We start from the raw sequence: 27879 nt of genomic DNA on the forward strand, positions 1-27879 counted from the left end.
CATGGAGGACGCCTTGGAGCCCCGAGGGTCCCTGCAGAGCCTTTTTGTGCCTCGCGGAGCCCTCGCGGAACAGGGCGCACAGCTCCATACCTGCACTCTTATTCCCGCCTCTCAGCGGTGCGCGCCCCTGGGTCTCTCCTGCTTCCTTCTTGTGACATTTGTTACTTTGCCTAGTAGCCCCTAGATGTGCCAGATGCAAGGATGCTGACCCAGGTCCCATAGAGGGCCCCAGGCGCCTGGAGTTTTCGCGGTGCTGGGTGCGTGTGTATGTATAATGCTTGTGTTCTAAACTCAAGGCACCAACCGGGCTGTTGGGCTGCGGCCGTCCCCCTTTCATAGTTTTTATGTGGCGTGGGCCGAATGCCTCTTGCCGTTTCCCAGGGTCTGTGAAACGAGAGGCGCCTTTTCAGAGGACACGCGTTCATTGGCCCAGGACGCAGATGCCGTGAGGAATCCTAACTTCTCCAAACGGAAAGACCTGACCCGGGTCGGGGGTAGCAGGTTTTCTCCTTACGAAACCTGCAGTGTCTGGGGTGGCTGTGGGGCTTGAAAGGGCTCGATGCTTTAGCGTCGTTAAGCGAGATTTGGAAATAGATCGTGTGTGTGCTTGTTTTATTTTGCGCCGCACAGCAGCCAGAACTTTCCTTAGTAGCACTTGCAAGATGTCTCTTTCTTTTGTAAACAGTATTCGGAACAGCTTGGAGCAATTAGGGAATTTGCCGTCCTAGTGCCACGGCTGAGCGGTGGCGAAACCAGAGAGCACGATTTAATTTTTGTGATCCCTTTCCTAGTTGGGGTGGCAGCGTCTCCCCTCTCCACCGCCTCTCTTTCTCCTGCCCTTGAAAGCTAACGGGGTTTGTGTTAGGCGTGAGTGAGTGTGTGGGAGGATGTCGTTTGGAGCGCGTTTCTCTCTCCTCGCCGCCGGCGTCTGTCCTCTGCACTGTCCAGCGGGCAGTCATTCATGAATCCTCATCCGAGGGCAGTGGAGGAAGGTGCAGGTCCCTCGGCCCTTTCTGCCAAGGTGGAGAATAGCGACGGGGCGTGTGTTTTGGTTTCAGAGCAGTTCCACGTGGAGCACCTCCGTGTGCGTGTGTGTTGTGTACTTGATCTGTGAGGAGGTAACAGGAGGCTCGTGTTCAAACCCAGTGGGCCGTTGGCCATTAATTTGCTTTCTTGGCTATCATTACAGACACTTCCAAAATCTGATACCTAGGAGAACCAACAGGTTAGGTTTCACATTAAGAGCTCATACTTAACAGTTTTCTTTCTCCCTTACCCCTTTTGGCTTGGCACCCTGGGATCAACGTAATTGATGGAGCAGAAACACGTCTTCTCGAATAGGGCAATTTTGTTCCTCTTCTCTGCGGCTACTTTTTGCACTCTCGGGCGTCTGTCAGCTTCACCACGCGCTCCGTCTCGACTTAGATTGGAGCCTTAGGAGCCTTTAAGGACCATGGGTTCCTCTTCCACAGCTCCTGAAGTTTGATTTATACGTCGGTGACTGTTAGACTTGAAAGTTGAGGATGGTATTTTGTCTGTTGCGTTTTTGGTTTTATTTCAAAACCGCCTCAGCACAAGGATTATACTTGATAACTCTACCCGGGTAGAATTAGGCTTGTCTCCCCCCACCTCTTTGTTTTAAAAAAATTATTTCTAGCCAATTTATAGCTGAGGAACGAAAAACTAGGAAGAGGGTTGGGAAATGAGAGAATCCTAAAACAAAATGTTTGATACATAGCAGGGTGTGGTATAACCTTATCCCAAGAAATAGATAGCAATAGTAAGAACAGGAAACTACTCTGTGTGGAGCTAGGCTGCTGGAATCTGATTTTTATGGTAACGATACCAAACGCAGTATAACTACATTCATTTTTTATTGTTATTATAAACCATAAAAATAGTTTGTTCCGCCTCATTAAAAGTTGCAAGCCATTCAGAGTCAAATCACTTCCCCCCCCCACCACAGAAATGGCTATAGGAGAAGGTTAAAACCTTTGACAGTTACAGCTTTGAAAGTAATATAATTAGATTATCTGAAAACTGTTCCTTTTTCTCCCCTGATTATTAGGGATATATCCCTGCCTTTCATAGTAGGTAAAGGTCTAAAATCAATAGGTTTTCAAGAGATAGTTTTCCTTTGCCAGTTATCTGAAAATAGTACATGTCAACCTAAGATCACCGTAATTAGCAATTGTTTCACAATTATAACTGAAAAGATTTACTTGATTATTCTTTTTTATGAATAAGTATTTTACAGGATATTAGAGACTTAATTTCTCTTTTACACAATAAAAATTTATATATGCACATATTTAGAGAATATCTAAGTATTATGTTCAAGCTTAAAAAAAAACAAACCCTGAGATTCATACAAGAAGAATTTTGTATAAAGGCAATCATTATTCCTATTAAGAAATATAGATACTGCGTTCTGGAGGATTTGCAGAAGCCAGTTGAAAAATATTGTCTTTCGTCGAAGTTTCTTTTTTGAGGGCAGACTGGAGGATCAGTAGTTCATCATTTTGCTGTAATTTGTTTTTTCTTTCAAAAACCTCTTTGAGTTAAACAAAAAGAAGAATAAGACCTCCATTTCTGAAAGTTTCCTTTTTATTTATACTATGATTTGGGGTGTAAATAAATTTTACATAGCCACGGGAAATAAGGTGTCCAATTTCATGTTTTCAATCTCTGTTGCAAGCTCTAAATGACTGATGCCATGTCTAAAAATACATTTATGTGGCTTGGTATTTCATTTAAAAAAATTTTATGCACTGAAATGAAATTAGCCTGCAGTTTTAAAAAAGTAGAATGGTAGAAAACCCATGACTGTTATTATGAAAAGTTAGGATGTTGGAAAATTCACATTCTAACTCGCAAATTCGCTTACTTCACCAGGTGGAAGCTCACACTTTTTATCCAGAATTCAAGAAGAGGGGAAATAATCCTTTTCAAGGCTTAGTGAAGTGTTAAGTAATTTAATAGTGCAAGTATTTATTTTATTTTTCATTATCTTTTTTCCCTCTTTTAGGTAAATGGAGGAACACTGAACATTCAGTATAAGCAGGCCCCCCTTTATAAGAAGTTTATTCACCATAGTTCTGTATTGCAGCTGCTGGTCATATTTCATGGAGCTGTTAAAGCACTTAAAACCTAAAATTAGGTACTGTCTGGTTGTAAATATTTTAGATCACTCATCTAAGAAACAAATAGAAGAGTGTGTTATCAGAAGTAGATGTTCTGAATCCTCTCATTGAAGAGCAGAACAAAACATATCAAACACTTTGTTATTTTTTCAGTATATAATATAATCATGACAGTTTCTTTTTCAAGTGGATATTAGTCTTACATATTCTAAACTCTTATAAAGTGTCTCCTTGTAGAGTATCTTAAATAATTGTATTCAGAAATACGGCTGGGGGGTTTTATTACAGTAGTTACTGGGTGAATGCAATCCACACCAGGAAGAATAGGATGACTTTCAGTGTACCTGCTCCTCTCAGGAATTTTTCCCTGTGAGCTAAGAAATGACATGTTCTTTCAGGCACTCATTCTAGAGATGGGTGAGAGATGCAGCGGTGTATTTAATTGCAGTATGTGTGAGACTGCATTTTGCAGTCAGATGAGTTTTGTCGTAGGGGACACCGAAGATTAAGTTGTATGCAGAGTGAACTTGGCTTCACTTAGTTTGAACTTGAGTGGAAGAAAATAAACAAGAATCACATATTCCCAAGTAGTATAAGCAACTCTGATTGCTTTTAAGAGGTTTGCAGACTTTGTAAACATTACTGTCACCTAATATTGCTTGTGGCTCTGCACATTAGGATAGGCTTTGGTAATATACTGTTTTTCTCTTGAAGTCTGTGATTCTTACCATGTCCCATCCAGGTTTCTACTAGGAGGGTGGTACTGAAAATAAATATCACTGCGCTTACTCCCCTAACTCCTTCCTTCTTCCAGAAAAAGAGATGAAACAGATGAATTTAAAAATAGAAACCATTTTAAGTTATCAAAACCACATTTATAAGGTGGTTTAAAACAGTTGCAGAGTGTGTACCTCTAAGTCTCACTGTAACCTTTTCTGTCATTGAAAGGTGCTAATTGATCTTAGGGCACTGACATAATAGTATAGTTTGATATTTGAAACCTTTCGGCATTGGTCTGGCCCTTTTCTCACCCTGAGGTTTCAGTGCATGGCTGATGAAGAGAAACATCATGTTATAATGTCAGGAATTCTAATTTTTTTCTCCATGTAAAACATTTTAATACAGCAACTGATATTTTTAAAGCTTTTATGTATGTGTAGTAAGTAAATTTATTTTAATGTACTTCTGGGAAAGAAGGGCTTATATTATATATTATCATGTTAAGGTTTTTAATTTTTTTTTCCACAGGTAAATTTTATTTTTAGATTGAAATTTTTAGGCAAAATCTGATTGCTGTGATCACATTTGATTAGGTTCAAAGTGAACTTGCATTAAAGCCATGCAGAATAGCCATCTTGAAATTTCATATATGAAGTATATGTTCTTAAGTAAATGGAGATCTTAAGGCATTTAAAAAAAATGTCACTTTAGTTTTTGTATAGTTGTAACCGTTCTGCCAGTGTGAGTAATTATGATTTTCACTATCAGTCATTATCATAGTCATCACATCGTAGCAGACATTTACTATGCAAAAAATTTAAGGTATTTATGTGTTTCAACTGTGCCATTTTTATTATTCCCATTTTACAGATGAGAAAACTGAGACTCAGTTATGCAGTAGAGTGGAGCCAGGATTTTAGCTCTGCAGCCTGAACCCTGATTCTCTATCCTTATATGTTGCCCTAGACCATTTGCTCCCACCAGTCAAACCTGAGTTCATTTTAGGGGGTGCCCACACATTTTATTTTTATATTATTAGTTATATATTTATTTCTAAGATTATTAGGAATATATGTTAGATTTCAAATTAAACCTATATTTTCCTAGATAATGTTGTTTAAGGCAAAACCAGAAAAGGATTGAAGCAAAAAAAAAAAAAAAATTAAAGCACCTATTTAAAGAAACATATTAAGTGACAGTGAACTAGTGCTAAGTTAAAATACCCAAAATCATGAAGGTTGATGGCAAAGGACTACAATTGGGAGAAACTGGTATTCTAGAAGCCTCCCTAAACACTGAAAACTTCTGTCTAGATCTCTTCAATATTTGACTTACATGTAGTCTTTTCTTTTGCTTTTCGAGCCTTATCCTTTAGTTAGATGTTATCAGTTTTATAGTTTTTCTCTTTTTGCTTTAAGCTTGAATGCTCATTATGAATCTCAGATGTAGATGTTTCTGTCGAACCAGCTAATGAGGACTGCGTAATGGATTTCTAAAGGCAAGCTGAAATGATAACAGGGCTCACTTATATTTCAGAAATACTTTCAACTTACATAGATATCAGACTTTGCATTTCTAAGGTTTTCCTTAGGTGAACATCCTTGTTCTGCTGTTAATAATCTGTTTTATAACTTTAATGTACTTTTCAAGGAAGCAGCGGTTTTTCTTTTGATTTACATATTTAGCCACAGAACTCTTCTTTCAAGTGAAAGCTAACACTAAGCCCACTAGAGAAAAGTCCACTGCCTTCGTGAAGCAGGACGTGCGTGGCCTGCGAATCACTCACTAATCCTGTTTCCGATCATTGGTGCCTCCCCACGCCTCTGTAAGGATCGTGCAGTTTGCAAAAAAACAAACCTTCTGACGAAAAGTCAGTTCAGGGTACCTCCTGCAGTCTGTGAGTATGTCATTCACTAAAAAACCAAAACAGAGCAACAAGCAACTCTCAAATAAGGCAAAATATCTCCCAGTGTAACACAGCGTCAAAAGGTGCGTCGGTTTACCCTAGTGTCACTTGAGTATTCTTAGTTAACCTATCTGCAACTTTCAGTTTAGAAATGAGAAAATAAAAAGTAGTCAAAATGTTTCCCACATGGAATTACGAGTCTGAATAAGTCACATAGAATTTGTTCTTGGAAAGGTTTGTTTGATTAGAGCATCTTCTTTTTTTTGTTTTTCTTCCTTTAAAGACTTGACAGAGACTCATCAGCAGTGGCATAAATTGACTTGACCTTAGGTTTTCACATAAATTATTGCTACCGTTTCTGTTGTTCTTTCCTCCTTCCTTTTTAAAATGAAAGGGACATTTCTTGTGAAAGGCTACAATTAAATCATAAAAATTTACGTTCATATACCATTAAGTTTAATTCTGCTCACAAAAGCAATAGCATTAAATTTGAAATTCGATCCTTAATCAAGTAGGTCCACCACATAGCCAGAGGGCTTATTCTCTGCGCGGTAATATACACAGTTCACAGGCCTCTGCATATACCCAGTGGAGGGATCTATTCATTACACTTCACTTCTGACTGAACTCCCTCAAGTTAGAGGATTTGAAAGGACCTGAATGTTCCGACTAAGAGATGGAATATTTCTAACTTAATGCATGCAGTATGTTGAAAGTGATGATGACTTGGAAAGTCCGCAGGTCTCTGAATTAGCTAATTCTCTTCACTTCAAATTTTATATTTTAATGCAAATGTGTATTCACATATGATTTTGACTCAAGTAATTCTAGCCAAATTGAATCACAAGGTGGGCAAGTCATGTTCCAATTTCCTTTTGCAGGTTTTCAGTAATCTCAAATTGTACTTCTAGTAGGTAACTTTAGAATGCAGACCTCAGCCAGTTGGTCAAGAACCTCAATATTACTGAAACTTTGTCTGTGAACTTTAGGTATTTAGATGATGCTACTCTTTTTGTTTTTCATGGTCGACCCAAGTAGACTTTTCATTTAGGTCTGTTTTGTCATCTCAGTCAACAGACTTTAGTTTTTAAAGGCTCCATTCATAAAAATACTAGCAAAGTTCTGGACATATGGTAAATACTTATGAAATGCTTTTTTCATTATCAATGTTGCTGATGAGATGCCCAAATTATAATGCAACAAATAGACTTTTTTCCTACTCTCAATGATTTTGAAGGCTTTGGGACTTTTAGTCTATGATTATACTAATAATAAGTTCTACTTTTTCTTGGCATATACCATTCATAGGAATAGTTAGCTTGGTAAGTGAGTTAATCGTGGTAACAAGGTTATAGGTTTAATCCTCAGATGAACATACTAGCTATAGGGGGACACTTGTGCCACACACACTTGGTCATATTGTCTGTTGTCATGAGTATAGTTGTGATATCCTGACCTTCTCTGTTCGGGGACCACTCTGGTCTGTGCTGGATCTATCTCTAAGACTTTCCTGCTGTCCCAAGGATGATCAACCACATCTGTTCACAGTTTTTATCAGATCCCTTCTTGACTTAAAATTCTAAACAAAATAAATTCCCTGTTGCCTACAGGGCATATTCTGGAATCCTTTAGAAGGATCTATAAGACCCTTCAAGCTGAGAACTTTGCTCAAGTTTCCCTTTTTACCTCTCACCAGCCACTCACAAGAAATCTCTTCTCCAGCTAGATGGAAAAGTGCAACCCCCAAATACACTCTGCTCATTTCTGCTCCATTTCTTTGTGCATGTGGTTCTTTCTATCTGGAAGACATCTTTCCCCGCTCCCTGAAACTTTCTTTTCTACTGCTTTTGCAAGACTCAAGATGAAAAATGTTACCCCCTCTGACCACCAGAGACTGATCTGGATATGTCTAGTCTCTTTATTCCCATAGAGCCTAGTTCCACCTTTTAGCCTAGCAGTTGCCACATTTAAATGCAATTGGTTGCATGAGTTTAAGTTCTTCTTTTGACGGAGAATTTGCTGATGCTCTTAACAGTATTTGCCATTCTATATTTCCAGTAGGTAGGGGACACTAAATTCCTACTGAATCAATGGGCTAAAAGAAATGGGGGTGAAGGCAGGGGTGGTAGCACTGGGGATAGTTCCCATTGCAAGGCAGGACAGCCTTAGCAATGACCTCAGAGACGCAGGGTATTGATCTAGTAGAACTGCATCTCTAAATTCAGGCCCAGCTTGTATGTATGATGCGGAGACGTATTTATATCACACATGACCGTTGGTAAGTCAGTGATCTAGTAGATAAAAGGAGGATCCTGAAAATCTCTGGAGATGTGAGTATTTCTTAGCACTTGACATCTGAGGAAACTTCTGTTATGGCATAGTGGTTAAGTACAAAGAATATGGACCTGGACTCTGTGGGTTTGAAACCCAGCTTTGACACTAATGACAGTAATGATGATCATGTTACTTAAAACGGGTTTTGCTTCAGTTTTCTCATGTGTAGTGGAATGTACTTCTTGGAGATCATATGAGAATTCAACACATAAATATCTGTGAAGCATTTAGAACAGTGTATGACTGATGCTGGGAAAGACTGAAGACAGGAGGAGAAGGGGATGACAGAGGATGAGATGGTTGGATGGCATCACCGACTCAATGGACATGAGTTTGAGTAAACTCCAGGAGTTGGTGATGGACAGGGAGGCCTGGCGTGCTGCCATTCATGGGGTCGCTCGCAAAGAGTTGGACACGAGTGAGCCTCTGAACTGAACTGAGCTGATGCTATGAATCCTAGCTGTTATGAATGTGGTTGTCTTCCCCCCATTGAAGTATGCTAAATATTCCAGAGATATTTAGAGCTGAAGGTCATTTTTGGGGTCATAGACTGGGGATTAAAAATTGAGTCCCTAGTGGTCCAAGTACACATTTAATACCCTGGGTGATCTTGGCAAATCTGAGGCTGGGTTTGGAGTTATAAGAGAAGACATTAGGATACTCAGTTTTGGCCATTAACATTGCATGGTGTTTCTTTTAACAAATACTTTCCCATACAGTCATCTAGATTTTATTTATTTACTTAAAAATAATTTTTATTGGAGTCTAGTTGCTTTACAATGGTGTGTTAGTTTCTAATATACAGCAAAGTGAATCAGCTATATGTATACATATATATTTGAATTTTTAAAGGCTTTCATCTTTGTGGTTTCTCAGCTACTCTAAGCCATTTTAAGAACATTCTATAATGATCTTTTTGTTTATAGCCAATATTTATTTCACCAGTTGCTTTTTTTTTCCAGCCTAAAGGCACCAATCATAAGAATTTGTATAATTCTCCCAGGTGATGCAATGGTACAGAATCCGCCTGCCAATGCAGGAGACACAAGAGTTGCAGATTCGACCCCTGGGTGGGGAAGATCCCTTGGAGAAGGAAATGGCAACCCGCTCCAGTATTCTTGCCTGGAGAATTCCATGGACAGAGGAGCGTGGCGGACTACAGTTCATGGTCTCAAAGAGTCAGACATGACTGAGCATGGATGCACACAACTTGAAGAACTCAGTGTAAACTTTTTAAAAAGATAATACCAAAGCTTGCTATAACTCTATCTTTGCAGTCAGCAGGAGGTCATTGAAAGTGAAAGTGTGAAAGTTAGTCACTCAGTCATGTCTGACTCTGTGATTCCATGGACTGGCCTGTCAGGCTCCTCTATCCATGGAGTTCTCCAGGCAAGAATACTGGAGTGGATTGCCATTTCCTTTTCCAGGGGAGCCTCTCAGTCCAGGGATTGAACCCAGGTTTCCTGCATGCAGGCAGATTCTTTACCATCTGAGCCGCCAGGGAGGTCATTAACATCTTCATTTTTCGACTTGATCCTTGGATTCAGATATAATGAATATATGGTGAAGAGGGGCTGAAGGAGGAGGGAAGGTTAAATGTTAATTGTCAGGCTTCTGTTTGTTTTAACTGCTTACCTGGAATTGCTGCCAGGCACATCTGTTTAAAAATATGGTGTTACTACTGATGTTGTGTCTGAATCTCTCAGTGTATTTAGACCAGTGTTTCTCAAAGTCTGATTATTGACATTTTGAATTGGATAATTCATTGTTGGAGGAGTGTGTATGACTGACTTGTGTGTGCATTTTAGGGCGCACAGTGTAGGGTGTTGTGTGACATCCTTGGTCTCTACCCACGAGATGCCAGTAGCAGCTTTCCCCTATTATTAACAGTGTCTCCAGACTTTTGTCACGTCCTCTGGAAGTGAAATTACCCTCAGCTGAGAAATCATAGTCAAAGTCGGTTTTAAGATCACTTGTTAAAGTCAAAAAATTTCCAGGCATCTGCATGAGAGGACTGTTATTATTTTTAGTTAAGTGTGGAGAATCTTTATACATTCCTCCTAAGTTTAAACACAAATTCAATCAATTCTTATTGGCCTGTATTGATAGATAAGCCTTACCTAGAGGGGATTTACAGATGGCTTTATATAAATGGGAGATTTCCAGGTGGTGCAGTGGTAAAGAATCCCCCTGCCAATGCAGGAGACACTAGAGCCTTGGGTTCCATCCTGGGTCGGGAAGATCCCCTGCAATATGGAATAGCAACCTACTCCAGTATTGCCCGGAAAGTTCCATGGACAGAGGAGCCTGATGGGCTACAGTCCATGGAGTTGTAAAGAGCTGGACGCACCAGCGCATGCATGCCTTTTACACAGATTGGCTGTTGTCAGCATATTTTTTTTTTTCTGAAAACTGTGTATGAGTTGGAGGAGCAGAATACTTAGGAAATTATGTCAGAAGTAGATATTTATTTGAATCACCTATATGACTTTTTAAAATATTACTTTTGCTGTCAATCATTAGTAGATACTTTTGATTTATTTTTGATAATGACAATTGCTTATCCTTTCCCATAGATAAATATTCAGTAAAATAAACTTTTATTTTTAGTTTGTAGTGTCAGAAAAAGTAAAGTATTATCTATAATCACAACTGCCTAAGATTAAAATACTATATCAGTTAAGTCATTTGTTTGTTTGTAACGAGAAAGTTTCAAACGAAATACGTGTTAGCTTTCAGTTTGTACCACAGTTTCAGGGTCTTGAGTTTAATAATATTGTTACAGTCTGCAGAAAGTAAAAATGAGCATCTTGCACGTAAGATGCTTTGCTGATTTACCAAATCCAGACCTTATGTTCTAATTCTATAGGTTTAATCTTGGCATGCGCATTTTGTCTCTGAATTGATATGCAGTTGACTACAAGTGAATGTGACTATAGTCAGAGTACTCCATCTGACACCTAGTTCAGATGTATATGAAAGGCACTTCAAAAATTACTTAGAAGAGTAAACTGGGAATATATATCTATTAACATGAAGTGAAAGAGGATAACTTTGATTATATAAGTTTTGTGTTGCATGTAAAAATTATTTTGGAGTATGAAACAATTAATACTATAAATATATGATTAGACTAATGTTTATGTGAGGTCTAAACAGTAGAGAAAATTTAAATCTCACTAGTAATTGCAAGATACCTGAAATTCCACGTGTATGTATTATCTAGTGGTTTTACTTTAATTGTATTAGGCAGGTAATCATGTTACCTGGAAGCGGTCAGACAGACCTAGGGATTTCACATCATTTACTAATTGATGCTCAAGCAGACAGGGCAGAGATACTTGAAAACAAACTCCCTTTGTTTCTCTGTCTGTCTGTCTTTCTCTGTTACCTCTGCTTTGATTTATGCTTTAATTTTAGAAATGTACTCTTAAAAAGGAAAAGTGGCTGCAAATATAGCATACTATATGTGATCAAAATGTATTTCTGTTTTCTAAAAAGAGAAGGACTCCTCACAGCTACTTGTTAGCAGAGAGATGAAGTGGGTGCTGGGCAACCCAATGACAGATGGGGACCCTTCCAGGGGAGTTAGGTGGGAGTTGTAAACCAAGGGCTTAAATCATAAGTTCTCAGACAGTAGAGGAGAGTTCTGCTCCACGCATTGACAGGAAGTCCAAAGAAGGTATAGCAAACCTCAAGTCTATCTAGGCACTTTATTCCTGACATTGAACAGGAAGCCTGGTAGCCCTTGAGTCATTGGAGAATAGCCAGTAAACCAGAAGTTCTGTTTTTCCAAATGAACACTCCTTGGGTTCATAAATCAGGGAACCCCTCAGAGAATTCAAGTCACTTATTTGCTTTCTCAGGTTGATTTCTTTGTACAGTGGATACAAATGTGAGACTTACCTATTTTAAGAATGCCCTATGGGGCATGCATTTCCTTTTCTGTCTCAGGTATATTCTGGCCACCACTGTCCTCCACTGCCCCAGCTCCCTTAACCTACTTGCCTCTTATGTTTTGCTGCGTACCTGGACAAAAAAAATCTACTCATCTTTCAAGGCTTAGCTCAAATGGCACCTCCTCTGGGAAGCCTTCCCAAAGCTCAGGCAGAAGGAATTCTTTTCTCTCTGTAATACCATAGCACCTTATGTGGGCTATTAGTATAAGGGCACACTGTGCTGGGACTACTTTTATGTGAGTCTGTCTTTTAGAGAGATTCTGAATGCACCCAGGGGCAAAACTTTATCTTTCTCCTTCTGTAGCCCCAATGCCTGGGATACTGATGGAAATTCACTAGTTACCCTGTTGCCTACATGTCTTCAAAGGATGTACATCCAAAGCCAAACAGACTACAAAGAATGGATCCTGTTTATAGTTTGGAAGCTAATTCTTTTTTTGTATGTGATCATGGAAGCTAGTTCATTGGTTATATTTTATTCTAACTTATTGAAAGCTTTATTTGTACCAAAGTGTTACTGATATCCAGGGCTTCCTAGCAGAGGAAAAGATATGGCCACATGAACTGGTATTTTGAGCAAACTGAAACTAAAACGGCAGATTCTACTGGAGGTTTATAGTTTTCTTACTTCCAGTTTTCTTTAGAAACACTTTGGCGTCCTGGGTTGATTTCTGTGGAGATACATTTCATGTTATTTTGAAGAGTTTTTAGCCCTCAGAATTATGGATTTTATCCGAGAGGAAGTACGTCTTGTGTTTATGTCAATGTTTCAAAATATGGCGACCAAAAATCCTAGAGGTATCTGTTCAAAGTATATGTGGCCATTTGGTGAGAGAAATTCAGTCTGTTTTCAGGCATAATTTAGGAAGAAAAATTTCTGTTTAGTTTCTAGTGGTTTGTTTTCAGGCATTTTCCACAAAAAGATGAGCAAGACCCTTCAAAACCACCAGTTTGCTTATTTAGGGGAAGAAAGAAAGCCTTCTGGGTCCAAAAATAACATTAAATTAAAATGATTGTTTCCAATAGTTTCTGAAATTGTGGTTTGATTTCCTCGTGTGAGTCATTTCTAAACGGGGTATGTGATTGTGCCGCACTGTGATGAAGCCTATTTGCTTGGTATTTTTGTAGGTCACAGAATTTATCAGAGAATAGGATCAGGAGAGGAATTTAGCCTAACTCTCCATTTTGCAGATGAATCCTGAATTAGAGATGTTAAGTGATTTATTCAAAAGGAAGCTAGAAAGAGAATCCTGTGCTGGAGAAACCCTAGTGCTCCCAACTCTACAACTTGCTGCCTTTTCCTTTCTTTGAGTTCAACAAGGAGTTGCAAATCCTGGAATCAGACTGCCTTTGTATGTATCCTTCCGGGCCTTCCTGCCATTCATCAGCAGTGTACCCTTGGAGAAGTTATTTACTGTCCTGCTTTAGCCAGAGTTGTAGCGTGTGTCAACAGGGAGTAATAATAGTACTTGCCTCATGGAATGTTGTAAGGAATAACTGAGTTTATACCAGAAAGACACTGAAAATGCTTGTATATATATATATATACATACATATACATGCATATAACACACACATATATATTGAATTAATTTCTTAAAATAAATTGCTGAGTATATTTAATATTAAAAAAAGGGCTGTTAACCCTGCTGAAGCAAGATTTTTTCATCAATCTGTTTTTTAAAAAAATAAAAGTTATCATGTGTTTTGTAACCATATTGATATTAAAACAGATACAATAGGAGGTCCTGTGAGGGGTCTGACTGGAATAGGCGAGGAGAGAGACTTCTGAAATGCTGATAAAGCCCTTTATCTTGATCTCATTGATAGTGAGGTGTGGGTGTTGAGGTAATAAATACTTAATTGGTTGTCTACTTTTGATTTGCATATTTTACTGTGTGTATGTTATACTTTACTAAAAAGTTTTAAAATACAGGTATATTTATATAAGCTAGATGAACAAAAAGGATTTACAGTGTAGCACAGGAAACTATATTAATATCTTATAATAAACTATGAAAGAAAAGCATCTGAAAAGTATATCTATATATGCATAAATTTATATATCTCCAAATCACTTTGCTCTGTACCTGAAACTAACACAGTATTGCAAATCAACTGTACTTCAATAACCTAAAAAAATAACAGATATATTTAACACAAAAATTGGGTGTCCCTTACTTTATGTATCTCTTCCACATCCCACAAATGAGGACAAATGGTTGTACATTGGTATACTTCCTTTCGGGCATTTTTTTCTATACACTTGGAAATGTAAGAAGTATATGGGGTTGTGCTTTATTTTTATTTTACATTTTTAAGCCAAAATAGATTATTGGTTGTCTTAAAACTTGCCTTTGATTTGCTGTATTTTGAATAGTTTTTGATATTAGTGCATGTGGTTTGGGGTACTTCTGTTTAATGTATGAATATGTTTTATACTTTAATTAATCTCTTCTTGATATATTTTTAGGTTGCTTGAAGATTTTTACTATTATAAAGTGTTGCAGTCATGGAGCTTATGTATCGTTTTGTATATCTGCCCCAAATTCCCATAGATAAAACTTCAGATGTAGGATTAATAGATGAAAGAGCATGTGCGTTTTGCATAAATGGTGCCAGAATATAAAGAGGGTCATAAAACCATGTATCCTTATGAGGACATCTTTCTCATAAAGACAAAGGCAATATTATATGCTAAGTTGAATGTTGTATTTGTGCTTTGGTTAATAAGATGGCTTATAGCAGTAAATTCCTTGAGACTCACACACTAAATGGAAGAATTCACTGATAAGAGCAATATTCTGTTATCCACCTATGTAACAAATCTATGTTATATGTAGTTAATATCTTGCTTAAGGGTGGTCACTACTCCTTACGTGCACACGCATGCTTAGTTGCTCAGTTGTGTCCGATCTTGCAACCCCACAGACTGTAGCCTGCCAGGCTCCTCTGTCCATGGGATTCTCCAGACAGGAATACCGGTATGGGTTGCCATTTCCTTTTCCATTCCTTACATGAATGATTATTAATATATGTATTCATAGTTCTTAAACCACTTGGTAGGAGGAAAAAAACTCTGTGTGTATAATATTCATGACATGTTTTTACTTAGCACCATAAAATATTTATAAGAATTGTTCAGAGAAGCTCTGTTATTGTTGAGAACTTATGAGGCATGGTATATTTTCATTCTGTTAAGAGCCAACTATGTGCCAGGCACAGTTGTAAGCACCTTACATATATTACTAGAGCATTTAAACATGTAGATGAAAGGCTTAGACATTGTATTATGATAAATGAAATCACTCCATATTGAATGTATTATTAAATATTACCATGTGTCAAACTATCAGCTGTATCTTATCGATGTTTTGATTTGTAAATCTGTGGAATGTCACAATCTAATATGAAAATTAAAGTGAAAGCATCAAAATTCAGAAAATTGCTATTCAAGTCCTAGCTAAATTATTATGACACCTGGAGTTTAAAGTGAAGTTTGTTAGTCAGTTGCTTTTCCTGTGAAAGTCTTATGTGTAGAAAGTTCTATATCCAGAATATTCAGTCTTATAATTTCTGGTTAATTAAGAGTCTGACTAACCTTTAATGGTATCTAGTACCTTAAGAGAGTAATCCAACTCAGAATAATAGTTAACTGATTCCTCCCAGTGTTGGATAAATATTGCTATCAATTTTTGTGAGTTTTTTTTTCCTGCAGAATTTCCTGTTATTTTAAGGGATTCAATAGGACTTAGGCACATAAAACTGAAAATTATATTACTATGGGGAAACTGCTCTGTGCCTTTGAGAAAGAACTCTCTTGCTAACTTAAGTACTATATGTGTGTAGAATAGCTAACATTTTCCTCCCAAGAAATTTCATGTATGCAGTTAAAACACTCTTAAATTGATTAAGGATTTGTTATATATTTCCAGAAGCACTCAAGAGTACTTTTATGGTTATAAGAGTAGAGTGCATTAGAATGCCAGAAACCAACGAATACGCTAGAGGCCTTCAAAACCATGCCCAACATTCCTGACTTTACCATATAAACACGCGGGACAGTCTGGAAAAACAAAACAACTCCCCTTCTCCCAAATGTAGGTAAGCCTGTGATGATAACACTTCAACTGGCTTGAATATTAATTTGATACCTTTTCTGTTAGAAGTAATTTTTTATTACTTAGAAAATGGAATGGCAAAGTTATAAATATGACTGATATTTATTTCTCAACTCAAGTATTATTTTACATCAGATTTGACCAGTTACCTTCATACATTTTGGAAAGTGGATTATACAGCTACCACAGTATTTTGCCTATTAATCAGGGAAGTTAAAAAGTCTTTTATAAATGTTGAATGAAAACTCACACTGCTGTGAGGGAATTAAATTTCAAGCCATATACTCCTTTTATAGGGTGAGAAACTGAAGTATGGAGAAATTACAAGGTTTTCCCAAAGCTATACACTGAGTCATGGCAGACATGGAAATCTATGATTCTGTTTGCCTGATTCAGTCTGAAACTTCATGAAATTAAACTTATTTATTTCTTGACATGTGCCTTAAGAGTGTTTCACTATTTACTTATTTGCTCATTCATTCATACATTATACAGGAAACTGTTTTGCAAGATATAGTCTTAATGTAGGGACTATAAATAATTTGAATTTATATATCGTAGATATTTTCTTAAAAAAAAACTCATTGTATTTTTTTCTTTTTCATGAACATGAAAAAAAAAAAGAAAAGATTAAGACATTAAAAGCTAAGTGGAATTATCTTTATTCAGGCCACAGCAGAGTCTATAAGAGCCTGAAGCATAGACACTGCATAGCCACTCAATTAGCTTCTTCAGGACCTAATAGAGTTTGAGTGTTTCAACAAGAACTTGGCTGAAGCCCCAGGTAGATATGGAACAGAGTAACAACCAGGAGAAACCACACCACCTATCAAAAGTACAGAAAAGACCAGCGTCCACATCTCTAACAACAGTATCTTTATATTTACTTTAATCAAGAGGGGGCCGGTTATTCTGCTCCTCTCTCATCTTCCTGAGTTTCAAGTTTCATATTTTAAATTCTTTTTCATTGTGATCTTTTTCTTAACTAGTTTAACCAGTGTTTTCCCAAACTTGCTTCACCTGCTTCATTTTTTTTTCTCCATGCTTTAAGAGTCATATTTAAAAAGCAAATAGTATTTCTCTGAGTCAGACCTCACTTCTTGATGGAACAGCTAACACCACAAGTAGCTTCACATCAGCAGCGTATTGCATCTTCCCCCAGCACAGCACACTGTAACAGAGAATCCAAGGAATATAGGGCTGCCGTCTACCCTCCACCTCTTCTCCAGAGTGTTTGCTCAACACATTTTTGGTTGGTTTGTTTTCTTGTCCTTTTCTTGCAGTCCTGAGACTTAGGACTCAGACTTGGCTCCAGCTTTATGGCTCACCAGCTCTTCCCATGTTCTTTACCAAGGTAGTCCTGAGCCCCAAGAGCCCTTGGAGCCCTGGGGACTGAACAGACCCAGGCATGGCCAAGACCTAAACAAAGGAAACTTTTCTGCAGTTTAAAGATTAGTCTTTTTTTTTTCTTTTTAAATTTTTCTAAAGAAATAATTCAGTGTTAAATGAACCAGCAAACAAACAAAACCCCTCGGGTCTTTCTCAAAGGAGCATACTTATAGCTTTGAAAATTTATTGTTACTAATTTCCATTTCATCTATTTGGATTTCTTTCCCCTTTTTTGGGGGGGGGCTGGGTATGAATGTGATATTTGATATACATTCATGATGACCTGGGGGCTTCCTAGGTAGCACTAGTGGTAAAGAGTCTGCCTGCCAATGCAGGAGATGTAAGAGACATGGGTTTGATCCCTGGGTCGGGAAGATCTCTGGAGGAGGAAGTGGCAACTGCTCCAGTATTCTTGCCTGGAAAATTCCGTGGACAGGGAAGCCTGGTGGTCTACAGTCCATAAGGTCATAAAGAGTTGTACACAATTGAGCAACTGAGCACAGACACATCATACTGATTGATATTAATTTAATGTCAATTTGTAATTGAATGGTTTGAAAATAATGATGTACACTGACCTATTTCATATCCACCTTCCATTTAATGCATTTCTTAGGCAGTTATGCTTTTGTGGCTGACTGAATTCCCTCTTACTTCCTATTGGGAAACAAGGACTGTCTTATTAAAGATGTGGTCATATTAACTAGGGGTACTTAACTTGAGGAAAAAATATCTAGGGGTGACATAAATGATTGCACTTTTTAATATCTAGTATATAAGATACTTACTCTAGTATCTCAAGAATATTAAGATATTTCTTAATATCTAATATCTATGTATCTGCCACACATATAAAAGCAGGATTCAATTTCTGCTCTATGAGCAGACCAGAGTAGAAGTTTTGAAAAGTAGATTTTTAAGACTAATAGGTAAAGAAGAATGGAAAGAAGAGAAGTAGATGGTTCTATTCACTGAATCTAAGAAGCTTCAAGTATTGTGTCTACAAACTCATATGATCAGTCTTTCAATAAACCCCACTTACTTCTATACCCCTTATGATCCCAAGACAAAGAAGTAAGATGCTATGAATTTCATTCATAGTCTCTGTCTCTCTAAGTTTGCCTTTAAAGTCATACTTTAGGGAAGCAAAGCATGGAATTGAACTGCAACCTAAAATTTATTTGAGATTATTTTATGAATTCTTTCAGCTTTGACCTTTAGGAAATTCTTTGGATTACTAGATGCTAAATGGCAGATTTTGTAAATGTGATTCTTTCGTTAATGCAGTTACAAAGTCAGTGGATGCTTTAAAAACTCTGATGCTATAGGGAAATTTGGGAGAAAAGGAGATATTCAAACTTTCTTGGGAAAAAACCTTTCTTGGATGCCTTGATTAAAAAATCTGGGTAAATAAAATTCTATTTACGTGTCACAAATTTTAGGAAGGTAAAGAACATTACATTTAACTAAATTCTTAACTGTTATTCTCTATAGACATGAAACTTGTTCTAGCATGAAACTTGTATTTAGGGAAGTCAAATTTACTGCTATATTTTATATCTCTCATATTTACTTTGTTATATATTGGATCCCCTACTCGCAAAATAAAAAACATGATTTTCAGGTGTCACGCCTCCATTTCTTTGAAGTTGGTTAAGACAGAAAACTGTAGCGGAAAAGATAGGTTTGTGTTGCTGCTGTTGTTTTTGTTTTTCTTTCTTTCTTTTATGGGGGTGGGGTATTTCCCGAGTTTTATCTTCTACTTTACAAATTGTTTCCTTAGCTGAATCTAATCAGCTGTTTATTTCATTCATTTCTCATTTGAAATTTCAATGGATATATTTTTAAAAACACTTTTAAGGTTCTTTTCCAAATGTGTGTGTTTATTTTTTGCGATTCGTGGGTCCTTCAATTTTGTTTCTATTTCTTCTTTAATTATTTTAAGCATACTTACTATATGTATGAGATCTTTCCGATTATCATTAATCTCAAATTTTGGGGTTCTAAATCTCCTGTTGTTGCATCTATTTTCTCTGTGGTGTTTTGTTTCCTGGTGTAGCTTATCACTTTTGATGAATTTTTATTTCAGAATCCTTTATGCCCTGTGGATCAGTTTTTCATTTGCTTCCCTGGAGCCTAGGGAATTCAGATCTCTGGCTCAATCTTGATTTTAATATTTTGGATTGCGGTTTCCATGCTAGCAATGCAGTGACTATTTAGAATTACATTTGTGTGAGGCTGAGGTTTGATTTATCTCAATTATTTTCTCTTACTCTCTTCCCAAAGGCTCTTTCACCTGACAGACTTCCTCGTTGAGTTAGATGACAGGATGAGTTGTCCTAGCTTGCCTTCAGTAAAAGAGACGAACTTCTCAGACTTCTTCCTTCCTGTGTTACCTCTTGCTGTTGTTTTCTGCCCATCTTTATAAATGAGCATAAGGTCAGCAAAACAGTTATATGCAAACAGAGCAGAAAAAATTTTCTGCCCAACTTTTTCATATCGCCAGTTTCTCCAGAATCCAGGTGTGACACCTGGTAATTATGTTTGTCTTACTGGTTACATATCAGTTGCGTTTGCCTTATAAAGATTTGTCTTTCATGTAATCCCACATATACATCTTTTCTCTAGGCTTCTTTCAGTCGCCATTATCAGTCCAGGTTCTCCTGATTTCTTATTTAGATTATCACAACAGCCTTCAAGTTGCCTGTCCCTTAACTCCAGTCACTGGTCCCTATTTTTCATAAATTGGAGGTAGATGTATTGTTGCAGTTATATCACATTTAGCATTCATTTTTTGTGTTTCAAAGGTATCAAAGCAGTAATAACAAAGTGTATGTATTCACTAGTATTTAGCATTTTACTCTTGCTTTTGCCAATTCAGAACTTCTCAGTATTGTGTTAACACCGAATGCCATTCCTTGCTCATGCTTTCTGTTCTGAAAATGTGTTCTCTTTCATGTACTCATCTATAATTCTGTTACTGTAAACATCAGTCTCAGTGCTAAAGAAACCAACCACAACTTCTTTGGTATGTAGAATGGCAAACTCAAAATAGGTAAATCAAAATGTCAGAAATTGTTCATTTTTACAATCTAGTGTGAGTTCAGAAAATTGGTCCAAGACTGGTGACTTGGGCTACTAACTGCCTATATATAGATAGTTAATGCAGTTCCTGAAAATAACTGATTAGTATAATATTCTTAGTTGAACAGAGTTAAAAATTATTTTCATGGAAATCACATAAGTACAATTCTACTGTATAGAAAAAACAAAATATTGTAATTAATTATATGAAGAATGAATAAAAAAGCAGACATTTTCTTCCAGTCTGTCATTAGTAAATGGCTTACATTTTTGAAATATGTGATTTTATTTAATCCTAACAAAATATAATATAGGTATTATTATTGTTCCTATGTGATGGATAAAGAGGATGATATTCAAAGGTATTTATGAAAGATCTCAAGGCCATAGTTATCCAGTAGGAAAGCAGCGACTCACATATAGACTTGTTTTATTCCTAAAGTCTTTACTTTGTTGATGTTGTTGTTTAGTCTTTTACAGCTTCATGAACTGTACAGGGTCCTCTGTCCATGGGATTCTCCAGGCAAGAATACTGGAGTGGGTTGCCATGCCCTCCTCCAGGGGATCTTTCCAACCCAGGCAGCAAACCTGCCTCTCCTGCTTTGCAAGTGGATTGTTTATGCAGTGAGCCACCTGGGAAGCCCCTAAGTCTTTACTAGGAGTCACTGCATTTCTATTTCCTCCAGAGAGACATTTTTTAGACTTCTAGGGTCTCAAGAGGAGAGAAGAGCAGATAGTTTATTCAGAAAGGCTCAAATAGTTCTTTTCTGTCAGGCTACATAGTTCAGTGAACTATTACAGTAAATGCAGAAAGCTCCACAGTCTGTGAAAGTGTAGCATGGGAAGAACAACGAGGGGTGCATGAGAAGGAAAGCAGGTTACAGAATATGTAGGTGTAATAAAAGTTGCCAAGCTCAGAATTCTTCGAGATGTTTCTGTGAGACTAGCTGGTTTCAATTATATCTGTGTTTTCTAAGTTGACTAGCCAACCATCAACAATTAGCAAACACAAACAAAATATAATCTCAGCTGGCCCTTACTGTCAAAAATCAAGTGATGGTAATTTATAATTTCAGGAAGATGGCTGCTATCAAATGAATCTGTATATCACTAAGGACCCAGATGCATGTGTGCATGCTCATTCGCTTCAGTCGTGTCTGCTCTGTGTATCCCTAAGACCTATAGCCTGCTAGGCTCCTCTGTCCATGGGATTCTCCAGGCAAGCATACTGAAGTGGGTTACTGTGTCCTCCTCCAGGGTATCTTCCTTACCCAGGGATTGAACCCGTGTCTCTTGCATCTCCTGCATTGGCAGTGGAGTTCTTTACCACTAGTGCCAGCTGGGAAAGCATAATTATCATGAAATTTGGCTTGTTATCATTTTTTAGCATGAGAAATTAACCTCATTATTTTTAAATATTTTGTGTTAAATGGACCATTTTGCAAAATCCATGCCCTATCTTGTAAACAGTTCAAAAATAGCTCAGCATCTACTTTTTAGCTTGACTTCATTTAAGGAGATTGAAGTCAGACATTACTGTTCACCTTGATCTGTTTATTGGACACCTTTTCTGCTTTCCTTTTGTACAAGCAGGGACAAGAGTCATGTGCATGGTCACAGAATGCCCATCTTACCTTTCTGAACAGTTGGCCATAGAATTGGAGCTAGGTGTTCTTTGTGCTGTTGGCTTCCCTCTCTGGCATGCTTCCTGAGCAGCTGGAATGAGCCAGTGCCTGACCCAGCTTCAGAGACCCATTAATGAAATTTGGAGGGCAATGAGGGGAACTTGGTGCAGAGGATGTAAAGGCAGTGTCATTCTTGACAGTTGATCCCAGCTATAGTAACTCAGGAATGCAGTGGGAATAAAACTTGTTAGACCTCCTATACAATTGCGGTTTTATGTGAGACAATCTCTTAGTAAAGGAGAGAATTTAACTGGAGATTATGAGGATTGCTCATGGAATCCAACGAAGCACTGAGCAACGATGGAGCAGGAAGAGCAGAGAGACAGTGAGGCTTCAAGAGTAACAGGATCCAGGGACTTGAATTCTGCCAGGACTTTCTTGCCGTCTCCCGTTTTTGCTTCTCTTTCTGGGTCAGCTCCTTTCTGTCTCTCCCTAGCAGATTAGCTTTTTACTCATGGCAATAAAAAGCTCCCAAGTTTTATATGCTAGAGGTTTTGCCACTGATGGAGGAGTAGCCTGGTACTTTCTTGGGCCTACGTCCTAAGCCATTGGAAGGGATAGTGACGAGTCATTAGACTGAAGTAATTTGATGTCACTGGGAAGGTCCTGGGGGACTTAATGTGTTATAAGATGAATACGGGTCAGCGTGGTTTTCAGAGATGTATAAAAAGCTCCCAAGTTTTATATGCTGGAGATTTTGCCACTAATGGAGGAGTAGCCTGGTACTTTCTTGGGCCTACATCCTAAGCCATTGGAAGGGATAGTGACGAGTCATTAGACTGAAGTAATTTGATGTCACTGGGAAGGTCCTGGGGGACTTAATGTGTTATAAGATGAATACGGGTCAGTGTGGTTTTCAGAGATGTATATGGGCTTCCTTGGTGGCTCAGCAGTAAAGAATCTGTCTGCAGTGTAGGACTCGTGGGTTCAATTCCTGGAAGATCCCCTGGAGGAGGAAATGGCAACCTACTCCAGTATTCTTGCCTGGGAAATCCCATGGACAGAGGAGCCTGACAGGAAACAGTCCATGGGGTTGCAAAAGCATCGGACATCACTTAGAGACTAAACAACAACAATAGGTGATAAGTACCCTCATGCAAGCAAACCTTAATTTTACACACAAATGTTTTTGAAAATTCATTTGCAATTTGATAATCTTCAAGTCAAACAATAGATTAGCTGTTCTAAATGATAGAATATAATGGAATGCCAGACACCTTGCCTTGGTCCAGAAGACTTTTCATGTGTAATAAATCCTCTGAAGCCCCCACCTAGAGTAGAATGGGGGCTGTGCCAGAGGTTATGGACAGAACTATCCACACACTTCCATCTCCACTGCAGAATCTTCACAGGAGCTAGAACAAGAGTTTGGGTGGGGTGCAATCTTTATATCTTACCTTAAGAATGTACTAGACATTTGGGCTTCCCAGGTAGCACTAGTGGTAAAGAACCTGCTTGCTAATGCAAGAGAAGTGGGTTCGATTCCTTTGAGGGTAAGATACCCTAGAGAAGGGCATGGCAACCCACTCCAGTATTCTTGGAGAATCTCATGGACAGAGGAGCCTGGTGGGCTATAGTTAATAGGGTCGCAAAAACAGCTGGACATGACTGAGCAATTTAGCAGATAGGCACGCATACTAGGCATTTGGAAGATGGATGGGGGAATGTAGTCTCTTTCCTTCTTCTTTTTCCTTTGCACTGCAGAAGCAAACATAGCCTCTACTGTGCATGCACCCTCATAGGAGACTCCTGGTGGAGTTCCCAAGCTTTGGCCGCAGAGCAGTGTGATGGTAGTGATAGGATGAAGGGATGCCAAGGACTGTGGAATAAAGCCTGGACCGCAGGGAGAAGGAAGATGGAGCTCTCTCTAAATTTCTACTCTGGTCCATGGCCCCAGGGAACAAAAGCAGCTGACTTCTGGTCACCTGTTATGGGCCATTTTGGCAGAGTGAGGTACTGCCAGAGCTGCAGTAGCACCAATGAAAGAATGGTTTAGACCAAGGAAGGGGCAAAGCTTTGGACTGTTTGAAGAAAACATAATCAGATCTTTATTTTAAAGCTATCACTCTGACTATGACGTGAAAAATGAGGTTCAGGGAGCAGGATGGAGGGCCCTTAGGAAGCTGCTGCTTCAATGTAGGGAAGGTGATGGCTTGAACTACTATAGTATCTGTGAGGAGAGAAACATGGAAGGATTTGAATGAACTCCATGAGGTATTGCTAAGTCATTTATTGAATGTGGAGAGGAGTGACAAGGAGTCAGTGACAGATGTTAAGCTTCAATGATCAGTGGAAGGCCTTGCCATCTGTATATATAGTCCAGCAGAATAGCCCCCCCACCCTACCGCCTGCAGCTTCTGTCTTAGTTCCATGCCAGCTCTGAAACAGGGAGCACCCCTTCACCCTTCACATTTGCCTTTAGCCAGAGTAAGGGCTTCCCAGTTGGTGCGAGTGGTAAAGAATCTGCCTGCAATGAAGGTGACTGATGAGACTCAGGTTCTATCCCTGGGTCAGGAAGATCCCCTGGAGGAATAAATGGCAACCCACGCCAATATTCCTGCCTGAAGAATTCCATGAACAGAGGAGCCTGATGGGCTACAGTCCATGGGATCTCGAAGAGTCGGACATGACTGAGCACACACACACACACACACACACACACACACAACCGCAAGGGAAAGCATGCCTGGATAGTCTAGTTTTTATTGGTGGTTTGCTTAGAAAGACAGAGGATTAGGGTTACATCACACAGACTCCACAAGCTCTTCCTACTTCTTTCAGCATCTTCTCTTTCTTGAAAGCACAGTGTCCTTTCTGTGCCATTTCTAAGTCTAAGTATCTCATGCCGTTTCTGAGAGATGTTTTTAATATTTGACATATAATCTCATTATATGTTTAAATTAGATGATTTGATGATTTTTTTATTCTGATTTTCCATGGGACAGGAGTTTCCACCTTATGTCTAGGGCAGAGTTCAAGAAAAGGATATGATCAATTTTCTGTATGTTGAAAACCTAAGTTCAGAAGAAATAATCTAATATAGAATGAGTGAGGTCGCTGTGATTTCTGTTCGAAATTTACCATTTTGGGGAGAATGGCCTTGAAATAGAGCTTGGAACTAAATTATTGCCTCATAAAACAGCATGAGGTTACTGTTATTCCTTAATTTTATATCTTTATTATGAGGTAATACTTCTCTTATTTGATTTAAAGAATGTTCTTGTCTTTTTCTCATGTATTTGTGAATACTAAATGTTAAAGGACTTAGCGTAACAACCATTGCAAAATTATGATGTAAAATAATACTGTGTCTGCAATTAGCCCAGGTAGTTTTACTTGGTCCAGTCATATAAAATCACTGGGCTCATAATATTTTAGTACTTTAGAGTGTTTGGCAAAGAAATAAATTCATGTTACCGTAAAACAGTTAAACTAAGTAACAATCTCAATTTTAAGGAAATATAAAGCAAAGTATTATGTTGTAACATGGAACATTGATGCAAATAACTCCCCAACTGGAACATTAAGTAGATTCTGACGCAGTGGTTAACAGAAAAAGGCTAGTCTTTGCTTTATTCTCTTAATCTTCAACAGTTTTCTGGCTGTCTTAATGTTTAATTTCACTTGAGTTAGCACCAGTGCCCAGAGATGGTGATCCTTCTAGAATATGATCAGTTCTTTCCTAGTGATCAATACCCTTAATTTAATTCTTGTGTGTCTTTTCTGGAAATACTATGTTTTCAGTTAAATTGCTCAGTTGTGTTCGACTCTTTGAGACCTATGAACTGCAGAACGCCAGGCTTCCCTGTCCATCACCAATTCCTGGAGCTTGCTCAAACTCATGTCCATCGAGTTTGTGATGCCATCCAACCATATTATCCTCTGTGATCCCCTTCTCCTCCTGCCTTTAATCTTCTACATTTAAACCTTGATCACATCTTAATATTATTTTAGTGTGATCATTGTACATGTGTTTTGAGTTGAATTGTTTTACCCAAAGGATAGGTTTAAGTTCTAACCCCCTCACTTAGGAATGCTACCTTATTTGGAAATAGGGTCTTTGTAGATGTAATCGAGTTAAAATGAGATTTGACCAGATTAGAGTGGGTTCTAGTCCAGTGGCTGGTGTACTTGTAAGAATAGGGAAATTTGGACAGAGAGATGCACATACAGAAGAAGTTCTTTGGAGAGATAAGCAGGAGAATATTGTGTGATGGCCACACTAAGATGCATCTACAAGGCAGGGGATGCTAAGGATTACTGGCAAACACCAGAAATTAGGAAGAGACAAAGAATGATTCCTTTCTAGAGCCTCCAGAGACGGCATGAATCTTCCAGTGTGTTAATTTAGGACCTCGTACTGTCAGAACTATGAGAGAATAGATTTCTGTTGTTCAAGCCACCTAATCTTAGTACTTTATAACAGCAACTTTAGGAAACTAAAATGACATACTATGTTGTAAATAAATAATAGGCTACATTTGATTATAATAGTCTTCTTATAATAAGTATTTTATTGTTGTGTATGTGTGCTCAGTTGCTCAGTTGTGGCTGACTCTTTGTGACCCTGTGGACTGTAGCCTGCCAGGCTTCTCTCACCATGGAATTTTCCAGGCAAGAATACTGGAGTGGATTGCCATTTCCTTCAGGGGATCTTCCAAACACAGGGATCAAACCCAGGTCTCCTGCGTTGGTCGCAGATTCTTTACCATCGGAGCCACCAGGGAAGCCGAAAATTTAATATTGAGATTAGTCCACCAGGTACTGTGTCAAGCAAAAAGGAAAATACCTGGTGAGCTAATCTCAAGATTAAATTTTTTGAAAAGTTAACAATATTCTACCTGAAACGCACAGCATTTTTCTTAAAATAGCCACATATTTGAGATAGAATTTTCAAAATTAAGATATATGGCTGTTTACACTTTTTGTTTGCACTGTCAAATACATTATGTATGATTTCATCCATTAATTTTGTCATTCAGTCAGTCAGTATTTGTTAACCACGTAATGCTCGCCAGACACTGAGATAGGTGCTGTAGATGACACTAATAAATAGGATAAAGAATACTTGCCTTAAAGAAATTACTCTGGTTTTGAAATTTATTTCCTAGAGAAAGACACAGAGTTCATTTGAAGATAGAGTCTACTACTTGGAAAATTCCCATTCATTGTTCACCGATCTTGGGAAATCATTTTAGCATCATTTGGTTTTACTTATTCTGTCTTCCTGTATTACGGTGGAAAAAAAATAAAATATAATTTATTGCAAACAGGCAATAAAATTAACAATAATCAAAATATGTGAAGACAAAGACATAATTCTTTATCAAATTATGTATATTTTTAATGTTTCTTTTTAACTAATACCCAAATGCACGCTAAACTTACATTAGTATTAGCATAGCTAAAATTTTGTGTTCCGATTTTTTTACTTACTATATAATCAGTAGTTTTTGCTTTTCATGTCATTTTTATAATTGCACTTTGGGGTTTTGCATTTATATTAAATTTATTGACCATAATTTGTTTAATTGATGC

General features: G+C 38.0%; 1 protein-coding gene across 37 annotated transcripts in view; it reads left to right on the forward strand.

The window, feature by feature from the left end:
- EYA4 (EYA transcriptional coactivator and phosphatase 4) overlaps window positions 1-27879 on the forward strand; it is a 365637-nt gene that overhangs the window by 46507 nt on the left and 291251 nt on the right. The window lies entirely within an intron of this gene.

Source organism: Ovis aries, chromosome 8, assembly GCF_016772045.2.
Source record: "Ovis aries strain OAR_USU_Benz2616 breed Rambouillet chromosome 8, ARS-UI_Ramb_v3.0, whole genome shotgun sequence".
Taxonomy (NCBI): Eukaryota; Metazoa; Chordata; class Mammalia; order Artiodactyla; family Bovidae; genus Ovis; species Ovis aries.